The following is a 22,923-nucleotide window of genomic DNA, read 5'->3' as shown; positions in this document are numbered from 1 at the left end:
ACTACAACCTGCGCCTCCCGGGTTCAAGCCATTCTCCTGCCTCAGCCTCTCAAGTAGCTGGGACTACAGGCACCCGCCACCACGCCTGGCTAATTTTTTGTATTTTTAGCAGAGATGGAGTTTCACCGTGTTAGCCAGGGTGGTCTCGATCTCCTGACCTTGTGATCCACCCACCTTGGCCTTATAATTTTTTATTTTACCATAAAAAGGCTTCCACGTTGCATTTCTCCTTCCATGAGAAAGATCCCAAAGTCAGGGAAGAACTAGCAAAACACGCATGAATTCAGATTAACCAGGTAAGAGAAAATGCCCTCTCCTTACCAGAAGAACTAAATAATCTCCAGGGCTAAAAACCAAGGATGTTGGATGGCAGGCCAGTCTATCCAAGACTCCCCAATCTAGATAAGGAAACAAGTAAAACTCTGATAGCAGGTGAAACACACTGGTATAGAGGAGAGGTTTGTGGGTCAAAACAGGGGCTTGGATGTGGGCCGAGGTAGTCGAGGGCCGGCCTACAGTGTGCCTGTTTAAGGATTAACAATATATGCTTTAGAATAGTGCTTTATTAATATAGTCATGAATCATAAGAATAGCCTGTGCTTAGTCCAACAACATAAGAATCAGGCGGTGAGCTTGCTTGACTGACCACAGAGTGGAACAAACAACCGCAGGAAGTGTGCAGAGCCTCTGAACAAGAAAGCTTGCTTATTGCTCAACCTCCCACTTGAGTCCCTGAACAAAGGTCTTGTGGGAAGGGAAGCGACCCCTGCTCCATTCCCCAGAAGGGAACAGCAGGAGGCTGCTTGTAAAAGAGGAGAAGTCCTCTGCGGTAGAGATGAGGAGGAAGTCTTCTGTCTCTCGCTCGTTCCCAGAGGCGGAGAGCTCTGCTGCTCTGCTGATGGTTCTTGGAGTGGACCACTCCTTTGATGCACAGGCCTGTGGTCTGACGGGCTGTCTGCTTTCACGCCCTGTTCTGTTCTGTTTAGCCCCTCTGCCACCTCTCCCCATGGTCACTCTATGATCACCCAACCATCTGCCCACCCTCAGCCCATAGGATCAAAGGAATTGTACTCAATAAATATCAGTGGAATCCAGAGCTCAAGGCCTTCGCAGTTTCCGTGTTGTGATGGAACCCTGGACCCACTTTTGTTAACTCTTGAACTTTGTGTCTTTATTTCTTTTCTCATTCCTTCGTTTCCACCGGGAAGGGGAGAACCTGCATGTGGTATAGCGGGCTGGTTCCCCTACATCTTTGGCACCCAGCGTGGGCTCCTTGTACCCAGGTGGAGTTACACCTGAGCGTGGTCATTGCAGAGACCAGTCTGTCGAGGGACTCCCAAGAACATGTGGTCAGCCTTGCGGTAAGCTTGTGTGCTCGGAGTATTCCAGGGACACCATGGGACAATCGGAAAGTAAGCACTCTGCTTACTTACACTTTATCAAACTCCTCTTAGAGAGGGGGATAATAAAGCCTAGCACAGAAAACTTGATTACTCTGTTTCAAACAGTAGAGCAGTATTGCCCTTGGTTTCCTGAATAAGGTACCATGGATTTAAAAGATTGGGAGCAGGTTGGAATTGCCTTAAAACAAGTTCATAAGGAAGGAAAACTTATTCTTCTAACGGTCTGGTCAGACTGGTCTATGGTTAAAGCAGCCTTGGAACCATTTCAAACGGAAAACGAGGTTTATCCTCCCGCAGAAAGAATTCCAGCGGAGGAAGGCGGTGCTGCCGCCAATATAAATATAAAGGAAGTTGAAGGAGGAGGGGATAGTGAAGAAGATTTTGAGGAAAGTACAGACAAACCTGGAGATGACTTAATTTCTTTTGAGGAGCATGTGGGACCTCCAGCTGCTCCTAAAATAAAGAGAGAAGCTATTTATGCCAATATGTTTAAAACAAAGAAGGGCCTTGAGGAATCTTTGGCTCCTCATTGGGATCATCCGGAGTGGCCGCCTCCAATAAGGCAATGTAACCTGGAGCCTTGGAGGTTTGAATCTCAAATTTGCCCTGTTTCACGAATGGATAAATTAGGGGCTCAGGAATCAAGAACACGTTTTGCAGCACCAGTACAGCATAGGGCTGCACTGCCACCTAATGTCAATGAATCACCATTTCAAATGGTTATTCGGCAGGCTAGGTTAGCTGGAGATCCCGATGCCTGGCAGTTTCCAGTAGTTTTGGAACTCCCACAGCAGCAGGGTGGTGCCCATCAGGCGGTATGGGAACCATTTTCTTTTAAGCTGCTTAAAGATCTCAAAGCAGCTTTTGGTCAGTACGGTCCCAATTCGCCTTTTGTCCAGTCACTATTACACTCAGTGACTCAGGACAAGCGATTGGCCCCCGACGATTGGGAGATTTTAGCAAAAGCTACTCTTTCGCCCTCTCAATTTCTTCAATTTAAAAGTTGGTGGACCGATGAGGCTCAAAATCAAGATCAAAAAAACCGTGCTGCTAATCCTGTCGTTGCCATTTCACTTGAACAACTGTTGGGAGTTGGGGGCCAATGAGGAACTGTACAACAGCAATTAGTGCCTCAGGATGATGCCGTTGAGCAAATTCGCAGTTGTTGCTGGAGGGCATGGGAAAAAATTCAGGACCCGGGAACTACTTATCCCTCTTTTAATTCTGTCAGACAAGGCTCAAAAGAACCTTATCCTGATTTTATTGCTCCTCTTCAAGATGCAGCTCAGAAGGCTCTCCCTGATGAAAGTGCCAGGAAGGTGATTATAGAATTGTTGGCTTATGAAAATGCCAACCCTGAGTGTCAATCACCTATTCGCTCTGTGAAAGGAAAGGTTCTGGTGGGAGTTGATGTAATCAATGAGTTTATCAGGGCATGTGATAGATTGGTGGAATCATGCGTAAGGCTATGATAATGGCTGAAAACATGGCAGGATTAAAGGTGGGAGGTCCAGTGAAAAACTTTTCAGGCAACTGTTATAACTGTGGGCAATTTGGAAATACAAAAAAGGAATATAAGAACAAATCAAACAAACAATCCAGATCTAATCAAACAAAGGAACCACCTGGCTTATGTCCCAGGTGCCAGAAGGGTAAATGTTGGGCTAAACGGTGTCACTCCAAACTTGATGAAAATGGCCAACCCTTGCAGGCGCAATTGGGAAATGGGAAGACGGGCCAGCCTCAGGCCCCACTCCAAACTGGGGCATTCCCTCTCCAGCAGTTTGTCCGTCAGTGGGCACCAGTGCCCTTAATCCCTCAAGTGACACAAATACCTCTAGCCCAACCACCACAGTAACACAATTGGTGCCAGTTACAACAGGGGGCGCTGCTTTAGATTTATGTTGCACCAGAGCTGTGTCTCTGCTTCCAGGGGAACCACCTCAAAAGGTGCCCACTGGAGTATTTGGCCCTTTACCTGAGGTAACAGTTGGACTTGTTTTAGGGAGATTTAGTCTAAATTTAAAAGGAGTTCAAATTCATACTGGAGTGATAGATTCAGATTTTGTGGGAGAAATTCAATTGGTTATTAGTTCTAGTATTCCTTGGAGTGCAAGCCTGGCAGAGAGAATTGCTCAATTGTTGTTATTACCTTATTACCTAATTGTTGTTATTACCTACGTAGGAGAAAGTACAGTAAAAAGAGAAGGTGGTTTCGGCAGCACTGATAGCAAAGGAAAAGCAACTTATTGGGTAAATCAAGTTTCTGAAAATAGACCTGTGTGCACAATAACGATTCAAGGAAAACTCTTTGAAGGACTTGTCGATACAGGCGGTAATATTTCTGTTACAGCCCTGGATCAGTGGCCAAAAACATGGCCCAAACAGAGAGCTTCTATGGGTTTAATTGGAATAGGCATGGCATCTGAAGTTTATCAGAGTGTTACAATTTTACACTGTTTAGTACCAGATGGACAGGAAGGCACCATCCAACCTATAATTACTGCCATTCCCATTAATTTGTGGGGAAAAGATTTGTTACAACAATGGGGTACAGAAATCACCATTCCCTCTATGATTTACAGTTCAGAGAGTCAAAGCATGATGACTAAGTTGGGGTATACTCCTGGAAAAACATTAGGAAAGAATGCGGATGGAATAACTCAGCCAATTGAAGCTACAGTTAAATTTGACCAAAAAGGAATTGGGTACTCTTTTTAGGGGCGGCCACTGTTGAGCCTCCAAAGCCCATCCCATTGAAATGGAAAACTCAAAAACCTGTGTGGGTTGATCAGTAGCCGCTTCCTCAGCAAAAACGGGAGGCATTACATTGACTAGCAAAAGAGCGATTAGACAAAGGACATTTTGAACCTTCTTTCTCACCGTGGAATTCCCCGGTTTTTGTAATTCAGAAAAAATCCGCTAGATGGCGCATGTTGACCAACCTACGAGCAGTCATTCAACCGATGTGGGCTCTCCAACCAGGGTTGCCATCCCCAGCCATGATTCCAAGAGAATGGCCGATGGTAATAATTGATTTGGGTCGGGCGCGGTGGCTCACGCCTATAATCCCAGCATTTTGGGAGGCCGAGGCGGGAGGATCACGAGGTCAGGAGATCAAGACCATCCTGGCTAACACGGGGAAACCCCACCTCTACTAAAAATACAAAAAATTAGCCGGGTGTGGTAGCAGGCGCCTGTAGTCCCAGCTACTCCGGAGGCTGAGGCAGGAGAATGGCGTGAACCCGGCAGGCGGAGCTTGCAGTGAGCCGAGATCGCGCCACTGCACTCCAGCCTGGGCAGCAGAGTGAGACTCCGTCTCAAAAAAAAAAAAAAAAATTGATTCGAAAGATGGTTTTTTCACCATTCCTTTGGATCCCCAGGACTTTGAAAAATTTGCTTTTACAATATCTGCTATAATTAATAAGGAACCAGCTACTAGGTATCAGTGGAAAGTTTTACCCCAAGGAATGTTAAATAGTCCTACAATTCGTCAAACTTTCGTTGGGAAGGTCATTCAGCCTGTCCGGGATCAGTTTCCTGATTGTTAATATTATTCATTATGTTGATGACATTTTATGTGCTGCTACAAGTAGGGATAGAGTTATCAAATGTTTTTCTATGTTACAAGAAATGGTGGGGCTTACAGTTCTCGCTATAGCGCCAAATAAAATTCAAACTACTACACCCTATCATTACCTAGGAATGAAGGTGGAGGAGAGAACAGTTAAGCCTCAAAAGGTAGAAATTCGTAAGAAGTCCTTAAAAACTTTAAATGATTTTCAAAAATTATTAGAAGACGTTAACTGGATAAGGCCCACCTTAGGAATTGCCACTTATGCGATGTCTGACTTGCTTGCTTTGCTGAGAGGGGATCCAAATTTACATAGCAAAAGAACTCTGACGCCTGCAACAGCTTCAGCTGTTAAGAATAATTGAGGAAAAAATTCAAAGTGCTCAAGTCAGTAGAATAGATCCTAGTGTTCCCTTACAGCTCTTGGTGTTCCTACTCTCCATTCTCTTACAGGAGTGATTATTCAAGATGCTGACTTGGTTGAATGGTCTTTTTTACCCCACAGTACAACTAGGACTTTTTCAATTTACTTAGATCAAATAGCTATTCTTATAGGCCAAGCCCAATTAAGAATAGTTAGATTCACTGGCACTGATCCAGATAAAATTGTAGTTCCTTTAAACAAAGCACAGGTTCAACAAGCCTTTATAAATTTATCAGAATGGCAGTCTAATTTAGCTGGTTTTGTTGGCCATATAGATAATCATTACCCTGAAACAAAAATTTTTCAGTTCCTAAAATTGGCTACCTGGATTTTACCTAAAATAACCAGTTCTATCCTCTTGCAGGGGGCTGTAACTGTCTTTACTGATGGCTCTCAGAATGGAAAAGCAGCTTATACAGGACCAGAAGAAAAGGTTATTCAAACCCAGTTTCATTCTGCACAAAGAGCTAAGCTACAAGCAGTTATATTTGTATTGGAAGATTTTGATCAACCTGTTTATATTGTCTCTGACTCTGCCTATGTGGTTCAGGCGACAACAATGGTAAAAACAGCTTTAATAAAACATATTTCTGATGATCAGCTAAATTTTTTGTTTAGTTCACTTCAACAAGCAGTTAGAGTTCGAAATTTTCCTGTTTATATTACACATATTCGAGCTCACACAAATTTACCAGGACTTTTAACCCAATTAAATAATCAAGCAGATTTATTAGTGACACCTGTTTTAACAGAGCCTCAAGAATTCCATTCATTAACTCATGTAAATGCTGCTGGATTAAAAAATAAATATTCATTTACCTGGAAACAAGCTAAAAATATAGTGCAACATTGTCCACAATGCCAGGTGCTACAGCTAGCTACTCAAGAACCTGGAGTTAATCCTAGGGGGCTTAAACCAAATGCTCTTTGGCAAATGAATGTGACTCATGTCCCATCATTGGGAAAACTTTCTCTTGTGCATGTCACTGTTGATAATTTCTCTTGGTTTATCTGGGCTACATGCCAAACTGGAGAAAGTACAGCTCATGTAAAACGACATTTATTATCTTGCTTTGCAGTCATGAGTGTGCCACAGAAAATGAAAACGGACAACGGACAAGGATATTGCAGTAAAACTTTTGAAAGTTTTGTTCAGCAATGGAAATTTGTACACACTACAGGAATACCCTATAATTCCCAAGGTCAGGCCATAGTAGAAAGGGCCATTCGGACTCTTAAGACACAATTGGAAAAACAAAAGAAAGGGGGAAGTAGTAAGGAGTATACCACGCCCCATAGGCAGTTACAATTAGCCCTTTTGACTCTAAATATTTTGAACATTTCCAGAGATCAGGTCTCCACAGCAGACGAACAACACTTTTCTGGACAGAAAGTTCATTTACATGAAGGAAAAACGGTCTGGTGGAAGGATACCAGAACTAAAACTTGGGAATTCGGCAAATTATGACGTGGGGAAGGGCTTTTGCTTGTGTTTCACCAGGAGACAATCAAACACCCATTTAGATACCCAATAGACATTTGAAATTCTACAATGAACCCTACACCGACCGGACAGAAGAAAGGGAAGAATCCAAAGAGGAAGAAAACTGGTCCCTCCGACCTGTCCTTTCGGGAACTGAGAAAGATGACGAAGCTGAGCGTCTCAGAGAAACAACAGAAGATGGAGAAGACTCGCCAGGCTACACCACCGACATGAGAACAGATAAAGAAGCTGACTCAAATGGCAGAGGGCAGCCTAAAGGAGAAACAACTGGCAATTATCCCGGGTAATATGATCTTGGCTGCCTTGATGGTAATTACCGCGGCGGTAAGTCTCCCTTCTGTCTGGACTGAACAAAATTTTACATACCGGCTTCTGTTCCATTTCCTCCTTTAATTAGGCCAGTTACTTGGATGGATTCCCCTATTGAAGTTTATACAAATGATAGTATTTGGATGCCTGGGCCGATTGATGATGACTGTCCTGCACAGCCTGAGAAGGAGGGCGTGTTGATGAATGTAACTGGTATGAATACCCTCCAATTTGTTTAGGAATTGCTCCTTGATGTTTACCATTGCAAATACATAGTTGGATAATCTATGTACCTCCTCATAATCGTTCCCAACCCAGTTATCACGTAGTGAGTGGAATGTCTTTCCAACCTATCATGACTGTAAAAACTTATGGGGATGGTTATTTTCGGTCAAATTTAAAAGTAAAAAATTACAAACCTCAAGGACTGGCTTGTCCTAAAAGAAATCCAAAATGGTCAGAAAAACTAGAGATTCTTGCTTGGGAGGACTGTGTAGCAGATGGTGCAGTAGTTTTGCAAAATGATTCTTATGGAATAATTATAGATTGGGCCCCCAAAGGATCCTTTGCTAGAAATTGCACTGGACAAAATGCTGGGTGCGCTGAGGATTCCTTCATGATAGATTATAGAGAAAGTCCCAATAATCCCCCCACTTTAGTTAGAAGATTGGAATCACTATATCCATTGAAATGGGAAGATAAAGGTACTGCTCCTCCCTGACCAAAGATAATTAGTCCAGTCATGGGTCTGGAACATCCAGAGTTGTGGAAGTTGCTTATGGCTACCTCCGGAATGAGAGTGTGGAAAGGCGAAGCATCATGGGGAACAAGAGGTAATGAGCTACTGTTTACCATGCTTCTTCAGTGTAATCAGTCTATTTCTCTTCAAAATTGTGTTAAACCTCCTTACATGTTAGTTGTTGGAAAACTTATCATTTCACCTGACTCTCAAACCATTACTTGTGACAGTTGCCATCTGTTTACTTGTATTGATTCTACTTTTGATATGAGGAATAGCATTTTGCTGGTCCGAGCACGAGAGGGCGTTTGGATTCCCGTTACTCTTAACAGGCCTTGGGAGACTTTTCCCTCTATTCATGTAATAACTGGAGTTTTAAAAGGGATTCTTAATCGTACAATAAGATTTATTTTTACTTTAATTGCTGTGATTATGGGCTTGATTGCTGTCACCACCACCGCGGCTGCGGCAGGTGTTGCCTTGCATTCTTCCATTCAAACTGCTCATTATGTTAATGCCTGGCAGAAAAATTCCACCAGATTATGGAGTTCTCAGGCAAAAATTGATCAGAAGTTGGCCAATCAAATTAATGATTTGAGGCAAACAGTCACCTGGATAAGAGATCGTTTAATGAATTTAGAGCATCGTATGCAAATGCAATGTGATTGGAATACATCTGCTTTTTGTATTACTCCTTATTCTTATAATGCTACTGAACATCCGTGGGAAAAGGTCTGATGCCACTTACAAGGAAGAGAAGATAATCTAACCCTGGATATAACTAAATTAAAAGAACAGATTTTTGCAGCAGCGCAGGCTCACTTAAATTTGTTGCCTGGAGCAGAAGTGCTTGCTGGAGCCGCAGATAGGCTCTCGGAGCTCAATTCTGTCAAATGGATTAAAACTCTGGGAAGCTCTGCCATTGCTAATTTTGTTTTAATTTGTGTCTGCTTATGTTGTCTGTTTTTAGTCTGCAGATGCGGAAGGCGGCTCCTGAAAGAAAATCAAAACCACAAGCAAGTTATGATTGAGATGGCTGTTTTAAATTTTAAAAATGGGGGAAATGTGGGTCAAAACAGGGGCTTGGATGTGGGCCGAGGTGGTTGAGGGCCGGCCTACGGTGTGCCTGTTTAAGGATTAACAATATATGCTTTAGAATAGTGCTTTATTGATATAGTCATGAATCATAAGAATAGCTTCTGCTTAGTCCAACAACATAAGAATCAGGCGGTGAGCTTGCTTGACTAACCGCAGGGTGGAACAAACAACCGCAGGAAGTGTGCGGAGCCTCTAAGCAAGAAAGCTTGCTTATTGCTCAACCTCCCACGTGAGTCCCTGAACAAAGGTCTTGTGGGAAGGGAAGCGACCCCTGCTCCATTCCCCAAAAGGGAACAGCAGGAGGCTGCTTGTAAAAGAGGAGAAGTCCTCTGAGGATAAGGAGAAAGTCTTCTATCTCCCGCTTGTTCCCAGAGGCAGAGAGCTCTGCTGCTCTGCTGATGGTGCTTGGAGTGTACCGCTCCTTTGATGCACAGGCCTGTGGTCTGACGGGCTGTCTGCTTTCACGTCCTGTTCTGTTAACCACTTAGTTGGACTCTAATGATTATCTGTAAGTTAAACATAGAGTATTAGCTTACACAGTGGAACAGTAAATAATATTAACTTGCTGATGACGCATGCTACCCCCTGTGCCACCTCTCCCCATGGTCACCCTGTGATCACGCCACCATCTGCCCACCCTCAGCCTATAGGATCAAAGGAATTGTACTCAGTAAATATCAGTGGAATCCAGAGCTCAGGGCTGTCGCAGTTTCTGCATTGCGATGGACCCCTGGACCCACTTTTGTTAACTCTTGAACTTTGTGTGTTTGTCTTTATTTCTTTTCTCATTCCCTCGTCTCTACTGGGAAGGGGAGAACCCGCGGGTGGTATAGCGGGCTGGTTCCCCTAAAAGGCTGACCAAACTTTTTCTGTAAAAGACCAGATATTAAATATTTTCAGCACTGTATGCTATACATTCTGTTGCAACTTGTCAACTCTGTGGTTATAGAATGATAGCAGCTACAGACAGTATATAAACAAATGAGCATGCCTATATTCCAATAAAACTTTATTTGTAGACACTGAAATTTAGATTTTATATAATTTTCACAGGTCACAGGATATCGATCTTTTTGTGATTTTTTTCAACTACTTAAATATATAAAAATGGACCGTGGGTCGAGTTTAGACTATGGGCGATACAATAGCTTGTTGACCTCTGATGTAGAGCACTAAACACTTAAGTTCTTAGATAATTAATGTTAGGTCAGAGGAGAAATTAGCAATGGAAGAAAACTCAGTTTCATTACTTTACAGGATGGTTATTTTATGAGTACTATTTTGAACTAATAGAAAGGGAGGGGATAAAGCCAATGTAACCGAATGATATTTGTAGGTATTAGTTTGTACCATATATTTTCTTTCTTTTTTTTTTGTTTGAGACAAAGTCTCACTTTGTCACCAGGCTGGAGTGCAATGGCACAATCATGGCTCACTGCAACCTCCACCTCCCAGATTCAAGTGATTCTCCTGCCTCAGCCTCCCAAGTAGCTGGGACTACAGACATGCACCACCATGCCCAGCTAATTTTTGTATTTTTAGTAGAGACAGGGTTTCACTATGTTGGCCATGATGGTCTCGATATCTTGACCTTGTGATCCACCCACCTTGGCCTCCCAAAGCGCTGAGATTACAGGCATGAGCCACCATGCCCGGCCATATATTTTCTTATATGCTGGATTTTGTTTTTCCCCATTCAGACTAGAAGTAGGCATGCATTTCCTCTGAGGATTGTCACAGCCAGCAATATTAGAAACAACAGATGAAAAAAGATTAAAATCAGAGAAGCTCCCACTCCCACAATTTGCCTGGGTGGAAAGAGGATGAATTGGTGGGAAATCAAAAGAATGTGATGTTTTCCCTTGCATTGCTGAAAAGGAAGCGGGGGGAGTTGCGGCAGCAATCTGTGTAGTCCCTGAGGCTGAGGTCCCAGTGACTAGAGCAAGAATAGACAGTTGTAGTGACATTATACCAACTTCACACCACCCCAAACCCCAGAAATCATACGCAACCCCTAGAGTGGAGAGAAACTCTAAACTGTCTGATATCATGCTGAAAGCAGTAGACAATCAGATTTCTCTGAGCCCATGGAATGGAGCCTTGAAATTCAATTAGAAAACAGAGCTGCAGTTATTTCACATGTAAATTGTCAGAAGACACATATCCGCTTTACTAACATAGTACAAGTATCAGTTACCTGAATGCTCTCAAGCCTCGAAGTTGGTGGGGAAACCATGTTTCCATTACATCTACAGTGGGAAAACTACCCTCACTTGCTGGCACCTTCCAGGATCTTTGGAGTTAATGTTTTTCTATTATTTCCTGCTTTTACTGAATTACTGTGATTTCTCTCAAGTCTAGCCTCTTTTGGCTGTTCTTTTTCTCCACTCTGCATCATTCCCAAAGCAACAGCCTCTTTCCCTCTTCTCAAAATGCCGCAGATACAAGGCATCTCTGTGTAGTAGATTCTCACGGAAGATTCAGGCAGGGGAAGAGGAAGAGGAATTTAGGCTGCACCAAACACCTTAAAACTGACTATTTAAAGATCCTTGCTCTTTAAAGATACTTGGCCATAGCCCAGAACTTCTCCCTGGCTGCCTCTTGCTCAGCTTCCTGGCATCTTGATGTATTCCTTCCTCACATCCTCCTCCCCATTCTTATCTCATTCACTCCTTCCTTTTTCACCCCTTTCTTCTTGGGTTACCTAAGGAAACTCAAAAATCTTCATTAATTCTTCATTAACAGAATAATTTTGCCCTTCTAGTTTCACTGCTAGCCTATTTCAGCCAGGCCTATTATTAAACACTGTTCTTCCTCTACGACTATGCTAATGAGTATGACCTATTTCCTCACCATGGAGTTCTAAGAAATTATTTCTTTTTTGAAAGCTAAAATTAATTGCACAAGGCCCTTAACAATCCTGATTAGCAGATATTGTGAGAAGAGACATCTCCATTTCCCTGACATCCCCTCCCATTATATTCAAGAGAAGAACAGTGCATGGCTAACTCGGTTCTTAGGGGCCAGTTTTCAGTCCAAACCCACAGTGCAGGGAGGAATTAGAGACCACATGTGGCTCTCTAGATGGGTCCCATTTTTTTGCTTGTTTGTTATATTCCCAATATTTTGTCATTTTTAAAAACATTCTCATGTGGTCTGGGGCCGTCCATCATTATCTTCTGCAGCAATAATTCCACTTCTGATCTGGTGAAAGATTCTCATGGATTGTGTGTGTGTCTATGTGTGCGTGTGTATGTCTGTATCTGTGTGTGTGTTGGATGAGAGAACTGTAGAGGAATGGGAAGATGTGGAGATAAAGATTCTCCTGGTGATGTTATGCTCCAAGTTCAGATTGCCATCAGTGGCTTGGGCTTCCACTCTGCTTCTTTCTTCCACTCTTCACCTCTGATTCGTCTAGATCCCTGCACAGGCTGGAATTATGTTCTAAGCCTGGGAACCCCACAGCCTCTGTGTAAATCTAACAAAGCCCATAGCAAATGGATAAGACCCTGCTTCTAGAACAGTCTACTTCAAGTCAAATCGTGGCATATATGATGTTAAGCAAGTTGCTTGCTCTCTTTATGTCTCAGTCACCCCACTGGGAAAATGGGAATTAAAAATAATAATACATATCTCAAAGGGCTACTCTGGAGATTACATGAATTAGTACATAGGAAGTGTTCAGAGAGTACCTGGCTCATAGTAAGTGATTTCTAAATGTTGACACTTAATTTAAGTTTACAGAGAAGGCTCTGTGCCAATACTGACTTGGGGCTACAAGGTCTCAGGATCCATTCCCACACTCAGATTTTAACCATTGATTTCAAAGCACCCACACATGCCAGGTTGGCTGGCTCATGATGGCTTTAGCCATAGGGACCACCTGAGCAGCTTCTGGATACTGACACTGGGACTAGCTGGATCACCACATAAAAGAAATCGGATTTTAGCTTGTTGATTGTTGACTTGACGGAGAACTTCTAAGCCTTTTTAAGTAGAGAAGTAATGTGGTCTTTTTTTGCATCAAGATAATGTTTTATACTCTGTAGGAGATGGTCTGCATGAGGAAGAAACTGGAAGCAGATTGATCAACTAAGAGATACCAGTAAATTATGCCAAGGTGATGAACACATGAATTAAGGTGACAGCAGCAATGGGGCTGATGGAGAGAATTTAGCATTTAGAAGGTAGAATCAGCAGAACTTAGTGACTAACTGCAAATGCAGGATGAGGAGGAGGAACGTTCTCTGATAATCCCAAGATTTTGAAGTGGGTAAATGAAGTGAGTAAATGCTGGTTTTGCCAACTCACTATGTTCTTTCGAAGGCAAGCCTTTCTTCCCAAAGGGAGGGAAGAGGAAGAGAAGAGACTACAGTAAATTTAGTCTGAGCTAACAGGCTACTGGACAAACACTTCTGGAGTTACAGAGAGAAGTAATAGCTGGAATGAAATATTTGGGAGTTGTTAAACACTAACATTCAATGGACCAAAAAGGAAAGAATACTCCATAAAGGAAAGATGGAAAACTTGGAGGATGCCCAGAGAACTAAGAGGGATGGGTTTTATAAAAGCCTGTGGAAGAAGAACTTTTGAGGAAGAAGGAGCAGCCTGAGAATTCAGTGAGAAACTGCCATGAGGAGTGTTGTGGCGTCTTGTAAGCAGCTGCAATTGCAGTAAAGGAGTCAGAAGTCACTGGCTTTAATTGAGGAGTTCATGGAAAGAGAGACCGTGGAATCAGTGAGTGTGGACTGTCTTCTTAAAAAATAAGCATAGTTGAAATGGAGAGAAAAATAGGAAAGTTGCTAGAGGCAGGAATAAGAGAGGTTTTAATTTTCTAGGGTTTAATAGACTTGGGTTTGTTCATAGAGTAAAAAGGGGAAACAACTGTGGAAGGAAAGGGTGAAGTCAAAAGTGAAAAAGAGGAAGGTAATCAACCTAGCTCTAGAGAAGAAATGAGGAGCTGGGGATTAAAGCACAGGTGGAAGGATCATAGTACAACAGGTGGAATCAATACCGCAGAAGCAACCCTCAAGCAACAAGGACCTGGGGTTGGTGGATATATACCTACTCTTGCTCTCCTGCCACCTGAGAGGAAAATTCTGATGTGGGGCTCTCAGAGGTTTCAGTAGGTTGGAGCCTCAGTTGTCTATGAGTGTACCCCCATTCATTAGGTACTTTTTGGCTTTCCTCCCTGTTCTATTTCATTTGACCACTCCCTTGTTTATGCTCCCTGGAATCACCTCCCAAATAAACTACTTGTATCCAAATCTTTGTCTCAGGCTCTGCTTTCAGGGAATCCCAATTTAAATAGTTGTTGAGTAAGAACATTATCCCAGACTTTGTGAATCCAGGTCACAAAAACTTTTTTCTCATAGATATCTACTTTTCAACTTTCTTGGTAGCAATTTTGTTCTGCTACAATGTCTTCCATTACAGATTAAAGAAGTTTCTTTCACCTTTCTTAACTGAAATGTAAAATTCTTGTGCTAAAGCATGAGTAAATTTGGGAATGTTAGTAAAATGACTTTAGGGGCATTGTATTGTCTGCATCAACGTTCACTGCATCCACATTTCACAGATAGTTCTACATTATTAAGAATAACATCATGACTGTTTCATTTGTTCTGTAAAGAATGAGGCAGCACGCTGGGCATGGTAGCTTCCTAATCTAACATTGGAATTATCTTCATAAAATGATTTATTATATTTGGTTGTACATTGCTGCCTCATTCTTTTTTTTGAGACAGGGTCTTACTCTGTTGCCCAGGCTGGAGTGCAATGGTGTGATCTTGGCTCACTGTAACCTCCACCTCCCAGGTTCAAGTGATCCTCCTGCCTCAGCCTCCCGAGTAGTTGGGATTACAGGCACCCGCCACCACAGCTGGCTGTTTTTGTATTTTTAGTGGAGATGGGATTTCACCATGTTGGCCAGGCTGGTCTCAAACTCCTGACCTCAGATGATGCACACGTCTTGGCCTCCCAAAGTGCTGGGATTACAGGTGTAAGCCACCAATCCCAGGAGCCAGCCTGCTGCCTCCTTCTTTACAGAACGAATTAAACAATCACGACGTTGTTTCAAGACAGAAGGAAACAAAAATTTATTGCATATTTTCTATCAGGCATTGTCATAAGCACTTCATGTAAGTTATCAAGTTTAATCGTTACCAGTTTTGAATATTTACATTATATGCTACTACAAATAGGTGCTATTACTATTCCATGCATAATAAATATTTCTGAGCTTCTATTGTGTGGTGTGCATATGCTGGGTGCTGTGGATATTGAAATAAGAAAAAACAAGCCCCTGATCTCCCTGGAATGAAAAGAGAAGCTCCAGTACACAATATAGTGATGTGTGATGTAAGAGAAGTAAATACATAGGAGAACATCTAGCCTTGGTGGATGGGCTAGGAGAAGGGCTGGTGGCTAATTAAGACTTATTTCATTCAGAGAGGGTACATAGAAATTAGAATAGGCAAATAAAAAGGTAACAACTATATACATCACAGCAATAGAAAAGGGTACATGTATTATGGTTAATTCATTGGTGAAAGAGTCATTGGAGATGCAGTCTTAGGCTTGCCGAGCATCTTTATTGAGCCAGGCAATCTTCCATTAAACTGGACAGATCCCCCCCTTTCGTTTCTCTTGAAATTTCCTAATTTTGTAGTAGAAGAATGGCACATACTATGGAGCATTTCTTGCTCACAACAGATCACCCAGTAGCCACATTTGACAAAAATTTTGGGGCCAGGGAGTAAAGGTGTGGCCTCAGTGTGTGGGTGCCATATATCTAGGTGTACACTGAAATACAGATGGCTGGGCGTGGTAGCTCACGCCTGTAATCCCAGAACTTTGGTAGGCCGAGGTGGGCGGATCACGAGGTCAAGAGATCAAGACGTTCCGGGCCAACATGGTAAAACCCCATCTCTACTAAAAATACAAAAATTAGCTGGGCATGGTGGTGCATGCCCGAGTCCCAGCTACTTGGGAGTCTGAGGCAGGAGAATTGCTGGAACCCGGGAGGTGGAGGTTGCAGTGAGCCGAGATTGCACCACTGTCCTCCAGCCAGGCAACAGAGTGAGACTCTGTCTCAAAAAAAAAAAAAAAAAGAAAGAATGAAAAAGAAAGAAAGAAAGGAAAGAAAGAAAGAAAAAGAAAGGAAGGAAGGAAGGAAGAAAGAAAGAAAGAAGAAAGAAAGAAAGAAAGAAAGAAAGAAGAAAGAAAGAAAGAAAGAAAGAAAGAAAGAAAGAAAGAAAGAAAGAAAGAAAGAAAGAAAGAAATACAGATGACTGGGCTAATTGGATTCTCCCTCTTAGGGATGTGAGATTTGTATGGACAGACACAGAGGCCAGAATTCCACTGAAATTAATAAAACATTTTAAGGGCTGCATACTACAGAATAAATCCAAGAACACATCTTTGAGAGATTTTTGGAGCTTTCCTTATTCTGCCTTCCCTTGGCTTGTATCAGTCTGTCACTGATTCTACTACTTACCTCAGTCCGTAACCCTCCAACAAATCCAATTATTTTTGTTCTAGATGGCTGAAGTTCATTTCTTCAGATTATAAACAACAACAACAAATAAAACTAGTATAAGTGTATGACTCTCAAATGGGGCCTCAATATTTCAGAATCTTTGATCGCTGGAGTCAAGCACACAATGTCTATTCTAAAAGTTCTAGAATTTTTCCACAATGTGTCTCTGAGGGGGAAGCAGGAAAAAAACATTTCAGTCTCAGACGAATCATTTTGTAGTATACTCTTGGTCATGCCTATAGGAGTCAGGGACCTAGCCTTTGTTTTTGAGGGAGTTCTAGTTATTGGCAAAGTCATCCCAGTGCAAATATAAATTTTTAAATGTAAATTTTAAAGGTTTCATATGCCAGGTTATTGTCCCAAATGCACATGCAGAAAAATAAGTTGTGCGTGATGAACTAAATCTGGGCTAACCAATAAATTAATCAGAAAGTATGTGTAATTGTAGACAATGAATTTTTTTTGTCTCTCAACCTAATGTACAGTTATTTTGAAGTGAAAGGAAACTATATCTCAGGGAATTATATTTAGATTGTCTTCCTTTTTCTAAGAAATAAAAACTGAGTTAAAAAAAGACAAAATTTAAATTCAAATGGGCAAACATATTTTTGTCAAATGTATATTTTTACATTTCCTGCTAGAGTTCAGAAATTTTGTCAGAATAGCTTGCAACCCTGAGGATTCTACTTTCAGATATTGTCATAGTGGTAGGAATCACGCATTTTCCAATTAGTTGAATTCTTCATGAAAAGATAATATTTTAAAAGTCTAAAAACTGGAGAAAAGAGGTACATATAGAGACTGGATTTAGGCATCAGGATGAAAAGATACACTGCAAATTCATCAAAAAAAAAAGCAGATACATCATCACCGAGGAGTAGAATGAAAGCAAGTATCTTGTGATACCTTCCATCTTCCGTGTTCCTAAAGGCGTATTTTAAAATGTGGTTTTACTTAACACGAGCTCTTGTGTTCTTTTTTCCCCACATATTTTTATACAATATAGCTAAATTTCTTCTTCATGTGTTATGGGTAAAAAATCTGTTTTCTATTAGAATTTACGTGTATTTGGTTGAAATTGTTTTTTTAATGACATGTGACCTTCTGGGGAGATTCTTCTTTAATAAGAAAGATGTTATTATTCAGAAGCATAAAATAAATGCCAGTCCACAGTCCCTACAAACACACAGAAAGAAAAACAAACATATTCCTTAGCAAGAACACTTTTTATTTTTTGTGGGAGAAAAAAAATAAGAAAACATTTTTTGCACTCTTCCTGCTAGGGAACCAATCTAAAATTAGTTTGAGAATCAGAGGGGAAAAAAATCCAAACACGTAGGTGAGAAAGCTCTGAAAAGATGAGTAGTGAATAAGCGTTTCATTTTCTCTTAACTAGTATGCAGGGGAGGACATAGGTTGTGTGGAACCTGAAGCTACACATTTGGGGGTATCTGCCAAATGTCTATCAGTATTACTTTTTACATGCCTCATGTAGCAGGCCTAGAGGGAGAGCAATCCAGATGTGAGCAAAAGAACAGAGAGCTCTGGGAGGAAGAAACAATGGTGCAGTGACAAAATTCCTTCTGAGGCATTCGACTTTCCTGTCCAGGAGCCTCAGAGTTACAGGCAGAGTTCAATCATAGAAGCAGAGCTTCTAGGATATATAAGGGATTTGACTTAATGCAACTGTGGGAGCTGGTTAAGTACTCTTTGAAAGGCAGCTGTCTCCACGGATGATGTTGGAGGTTGAAGTACGAACTGCAGTTAAGCGAGAGAGTAGATGAGCGTAATAGAAGCAGGAGCTGGAATCTATGAGGACGGACTGAAACCGGTGTCAGTTCTTGTTGCCTCTGACCTTGGTTGATGTGGGTGTCCTACAGAAGCCAGACCCATTTGTTATGTGCGAAACGAGGCTCCAAATTATATCCAAAGGGAAGTGAAACAACTGGAGGCTTAGCCACTATCTCAAGGCCAACGAGATACGTGACAGCATGGGGGACCTGCAAAGATGGCTGCCACTTCCTTTCTGCCCGCCAACTGCTCCTAATGGAAAACATAAGGCAAAAGGAATTCTGGGAACTGTAGTTCGGCCTACCCAAGTTGACACATTACAAAGCACCTCACTTTTTCTTTTCTTCCTCTTTCTCTTTATCCACCTTTACCCTTATTTTTCTAGTTCATATTGTCAGAATCTTTCCCAGAAAGTGTGTGTGAAGGTGGAACTATTTATTGAGCATCTATTAATTTAAACTTTCTGCTAGTTACATCAACAATGGGAATATTTAGGATAACTCACTAGTAAAATTGTTTTAGTTTTATTAATTTTAAAACGCTTCTCCACTGAAATTTCTGAGACCTACGTTATGTGCAAATAAACTTTCTAGTTTTTCAGGACTCTGCCTGAGATGACATTGAAACCAGCATTTTAGGAAGGAATTTGATTACCTCCACCTGAGGAGGCTCTGCTAGTTGTGTGGAACCAAGACTGTTCTTAACAACCCCTTTCCTTGATATCTACAATACACTCCATTCTAAATATTTTAATAAAGGACACATTTGAAATTTAAAATGTTATCATTGTAATCAGAGCATGGAGTTTTATAAGTCCCATAAAAGGGTGCCTCCTGAACTGGGAGTCAAGTTTGGAAAATATAACCATCAGAAATTTATGCTGGTAGAATACAGTCAAGGATATAAGATCAGTTGTCTGAGTCTAGTTCCTCATGCAGCTTTAAGCAGACATGTTCCTCGCTGCAAGCTTGAGTGGACTGGAGGCGGGAAGATCTGGAATTAAACCTTCCCACGGTGACTGGGTCAAGAATCCAATAATGGACAGGTGTTCAATCTGGCAGGCACAATACACGGTCCAGAGGGTTTGGATGAAAATTGTGCTGTAACTGATGTATTAATTGAAGAGTTCTCTGAAAAAGGTCTTCCAAAAGGAAAAGGAAAAAAGAATTGACAGCGTCCGTTTAATGTGTTTGAGAGCCTAATCAGTCTGATCTTGGTGGGACTGTACCTGTTGTCCTATTATATCATGCTTTTCTTGTACTTTTTTCAGCCAGTGATCTCAGGTCTCATTCTCATTTCATAGCTTTGGTGCAGTTGTGCAAGGTCACAACTCTTCTTTCTTGCTTTTTTTCTTTTTCTTTTCTTTTTTTTTTTTTTTGACAGGGTCTTGCTCTGTCACCCAACCTGGAGTGCAGTGGCGTGATCTCGGCTCACTGCAATCTCTGCCTCCTGGGTTCAAGTAATTCTCCTGCCTCAGCCTCCTGTGTAGCTGGTACCACAGACGCCCGCCACCACACCTGGATAATTTTTGTAGTTTTAGTAGAAACTAAAAATACATGGGGTTTTGCCATGTTGACCAGGCTGGTCTCGAACTCCTGACCTCAGGTGATCCACCTGCCTTAGCCTCCCAAAGCGTTGGGATTACAGGCGTGAGCCACCGCACCTGGCCATAATTTTGACCTTTCTTGATGATTGTTCTTCCAACATGTTATGGCAGTACATCCATGGAATAATGTTACTCCAAGAAAATTTGGCTTTTGGAATACCTCCACAAAATATTGGCCCTACAGTAGTCCTTACTGCCTGATTAACTTTTGCAAGTTTCTCCTGAGGCAATGATGCTAGCCAAGTTTCCGAAAGACAGCATAGTCTACCTTTAGTAGAAAAGAGCACAGATTCTGAGCAGGATTGCCTTTGAGCCCAGCTATACCTCTCGTTAGCTGTGTGACCTCATGCAAGTCACTTAAACCTCTGTGCCTCAGTTTCGTCATTTGTGAAACGGAGATCATTAACAGTACCTACTTATAGGGCTGTGTGGCTGAGTGAGTTGATATAATTACCATGTTTAGCACATGACAAGTATACCACATGTTAGCTGCTGTTAATGTTATGTCCCTCCAGTGAGGAAATGAACACAAGGCTAAATTATTGCTTGAATGGGGACAAAGCTAAAGGCTTACAAGAAGGAAAGATAAGTTTATATTTCAAAATATGTCATTTTACCACAGAGGTACTTATTGAATTAGCCGAATAATCCCATATTTTTGCTTTTGAAATTTAACATTAGCAGCTTGAATTCTCTACAATTATGAATGTATAATTTCCACTTCTTCTGTGTGTGTGCAAATCACTTCAGCCTAACTGGCTTTTTTTTCCTTCTTTTTTCCAGTAAATCAACAGGATTATCTTTCCCTTAATAATCTTCAAAATGTCCACGTGAAGGACAGGAAGATGTTTAATGGGAAGACCAAACATCGTCAGTGCTCAAGTCCAGTAGATAACAAAGAACAGAAAGAAAACAAAACTTTGGTATTTTACTGGAATCTGAGTGAATAAATAGGGACCACAGACAAATGGCAAACAACTGCTTGAGTTACATCAGAAGGAAAGAAGAAATGATGAACCCAGATTTCCAATAAGAAACTGTTACACAATATGATTAATGGAGCTAACAAGTGCCTATTACACATTAGAAAATCTTCTAGAGGATTTTAAAACAAAAGGAACAACTTGTCCAGAGTATAATTGATGCTTCCAGTTAAATTTCACAATTTTGCACCTCAGGGAATACTTTTGTTTTTCTTAGAGAGCAAATAAACTGACCATTTCACCTTGGCAATTATTAACCTGCCTTGTTTTCTATAACTAGGAAAAATTTGGCTTATCTCCATATTTTAGTTGAGATGATATACTAATTCATATCTTTGTGGGTAAAATGTTATTACCCTTAATACAAAGCAAAGTTTCAGCTGGACTTTGGTTTTACTTAATCTTCGATGGAACATTATTGAAGTTACAGTACAAAAATTCTCTGAATGAACATAATAATAAGTTGTAAAATATACATATCTTTATGAAGATATATTATTGGATCTTTCACAAAAAGTCATACAAGTGGGGAAAAAAGAAAAATATCAGAGTATTGGGATTTGTCCTTGAATCTTCTCTTTTAGCTTTCTTTCAGTTAAACCAGTGTCCACATGTTTGTTTCTGGATTGAAGCCAGAATCAACATTGTCCCTATTTCTAATCAAATAATGGAGAAATCATTACAAATTCCAAATGCAGTTAGAAGATCCTGGGAAGCAGAGTGGCTGGATGGAACCTGAGCTGGGTCTCTGACTCACTTCTGACTTTAGGCAAGTTATTTAATGTCTCTGCATTTTTGACATGCTTGTAATAATGCTAATTTATTTCACAGGTATGATAGTAACCAAAACTCAGGTAACAACTATTAGCTTTTGCAAGAAGTCAGGTTGACTAGCAAGAAGTCTGCTTCTGCAACTTGGAGAAGAGATTTAGAATTATGTATCTTTTGTTACAGATATACAAATATACAGATATACAAATAAGGTATGTTAGAATTACAAATGAGGAAAACGGAAAATTTTAGAGAACTTAAGATATTCTCAGGAATTATTCTAAAGCTAATCAAAGTAATATAATGACTTTCTAAATATATATAATTACATTTTGAAATGCTTTATTGTTTATATGCTACCAGACTAGGGGGTGCCTTTTTGATTATTGGATTATCTTAATGGTAATGAGATGAACATTTCAGGACATCAAGAGAGAGAGGCCTGTCAAAAAAATTTCATTAGCCCTTTATTTTTTACTAAATCTATTGCTAAGCAATATTTATATACCTTATATAATGTATATATAATCTATAATACATACATAATTATGTATAACAATGTTACGTGCATACATATACATATATATACAGTGAGCATAGGTGAAATTATATGATATATAGGTGCATCACCCAGAGCATTTTCAAAACATACTTCCATTTATGCAAGAGCCAGAATCAAACATTGGAATAAGAAAATTTCTTTTTTAAGCTCTAGGTGTTTTTTGTTGTTGTCGTTTGTTTGTTTTTTGACATGGAGTCTCACTCTGTCACCCAGGCTGGAGTGCAGTGGTGTGATCTTGGCTCACTGCAACCTCTGTCTCCCAGGTTCAAGCAATTCTTATGCCTCAACCAACACAGTAGCTGGGATTAAAGGTGTGTGCCACCACACCCGGCTAATTTCTCTGTATTTTTAGTAGAGACGGGGTTTTGCCATGTTGGCCATGCTGGTCTCAAACTCCTGACTCAAGTGATCTGCCTGCATCAGCCTCTCAAAGTGCTGGGATTACAGGCATGAGCCACCACGCCTGGCTAAGCTCTAACTTTTTAAGCTAATTTATTCACTTCTGAAATAAAGTACTTGATCCCACAAATGCATAAGAAAACTTGAACCAAATAAAAAAAATTTTCAACAAATAACATTAAAGCAAAGTCTAGAAGATACAGACATTTCATGATTTTTA

General features: G+C 40.9%; 1 protein-coding gene across 1 annotated transcript in view; it reads left to right on the top strand.

Moving 5' to 3' along the window:
* Window positions 1–6,746: 6,746 nt before the first annotated feature.
* The window catches only part of FGL1 (fibrinogen like 1), a 45,830-nt gene continuing 29,653 nt past the window's right edge, over window positions 6,747–22,923 (top strand). Inside the window, exons 1-2 of the mRNA XM_019032784.3 lie at window positions 6,747–7,229; window positions 20,772–21,740. The gene's annotated coding sequence lies outside the window, so the exon portion shown is untranslated. The remainder of the gene's footprint in view (window positions 7,230–20,771; window positions 21,741–22,923) is intronic.

The sequence above is a fragment of the Gorilla gorilla genome, chromosome 7 (genome assembly GCF_029281585.2).
Source record: "Gorilla gorilla gorilla isolate KB3781 chromosome 7, NHGRI_mGorGor1-v2.1_pri, whole genome shotgun sequence".
NCBI lineage: Eukaryota > Metazoa > Chordata > Mammalia > Primates > Hominidae > Gorilla > Gorilla gorilla.
This window is presented reverse-complemented; position numbering and strand designations above follow the sequence as displayed.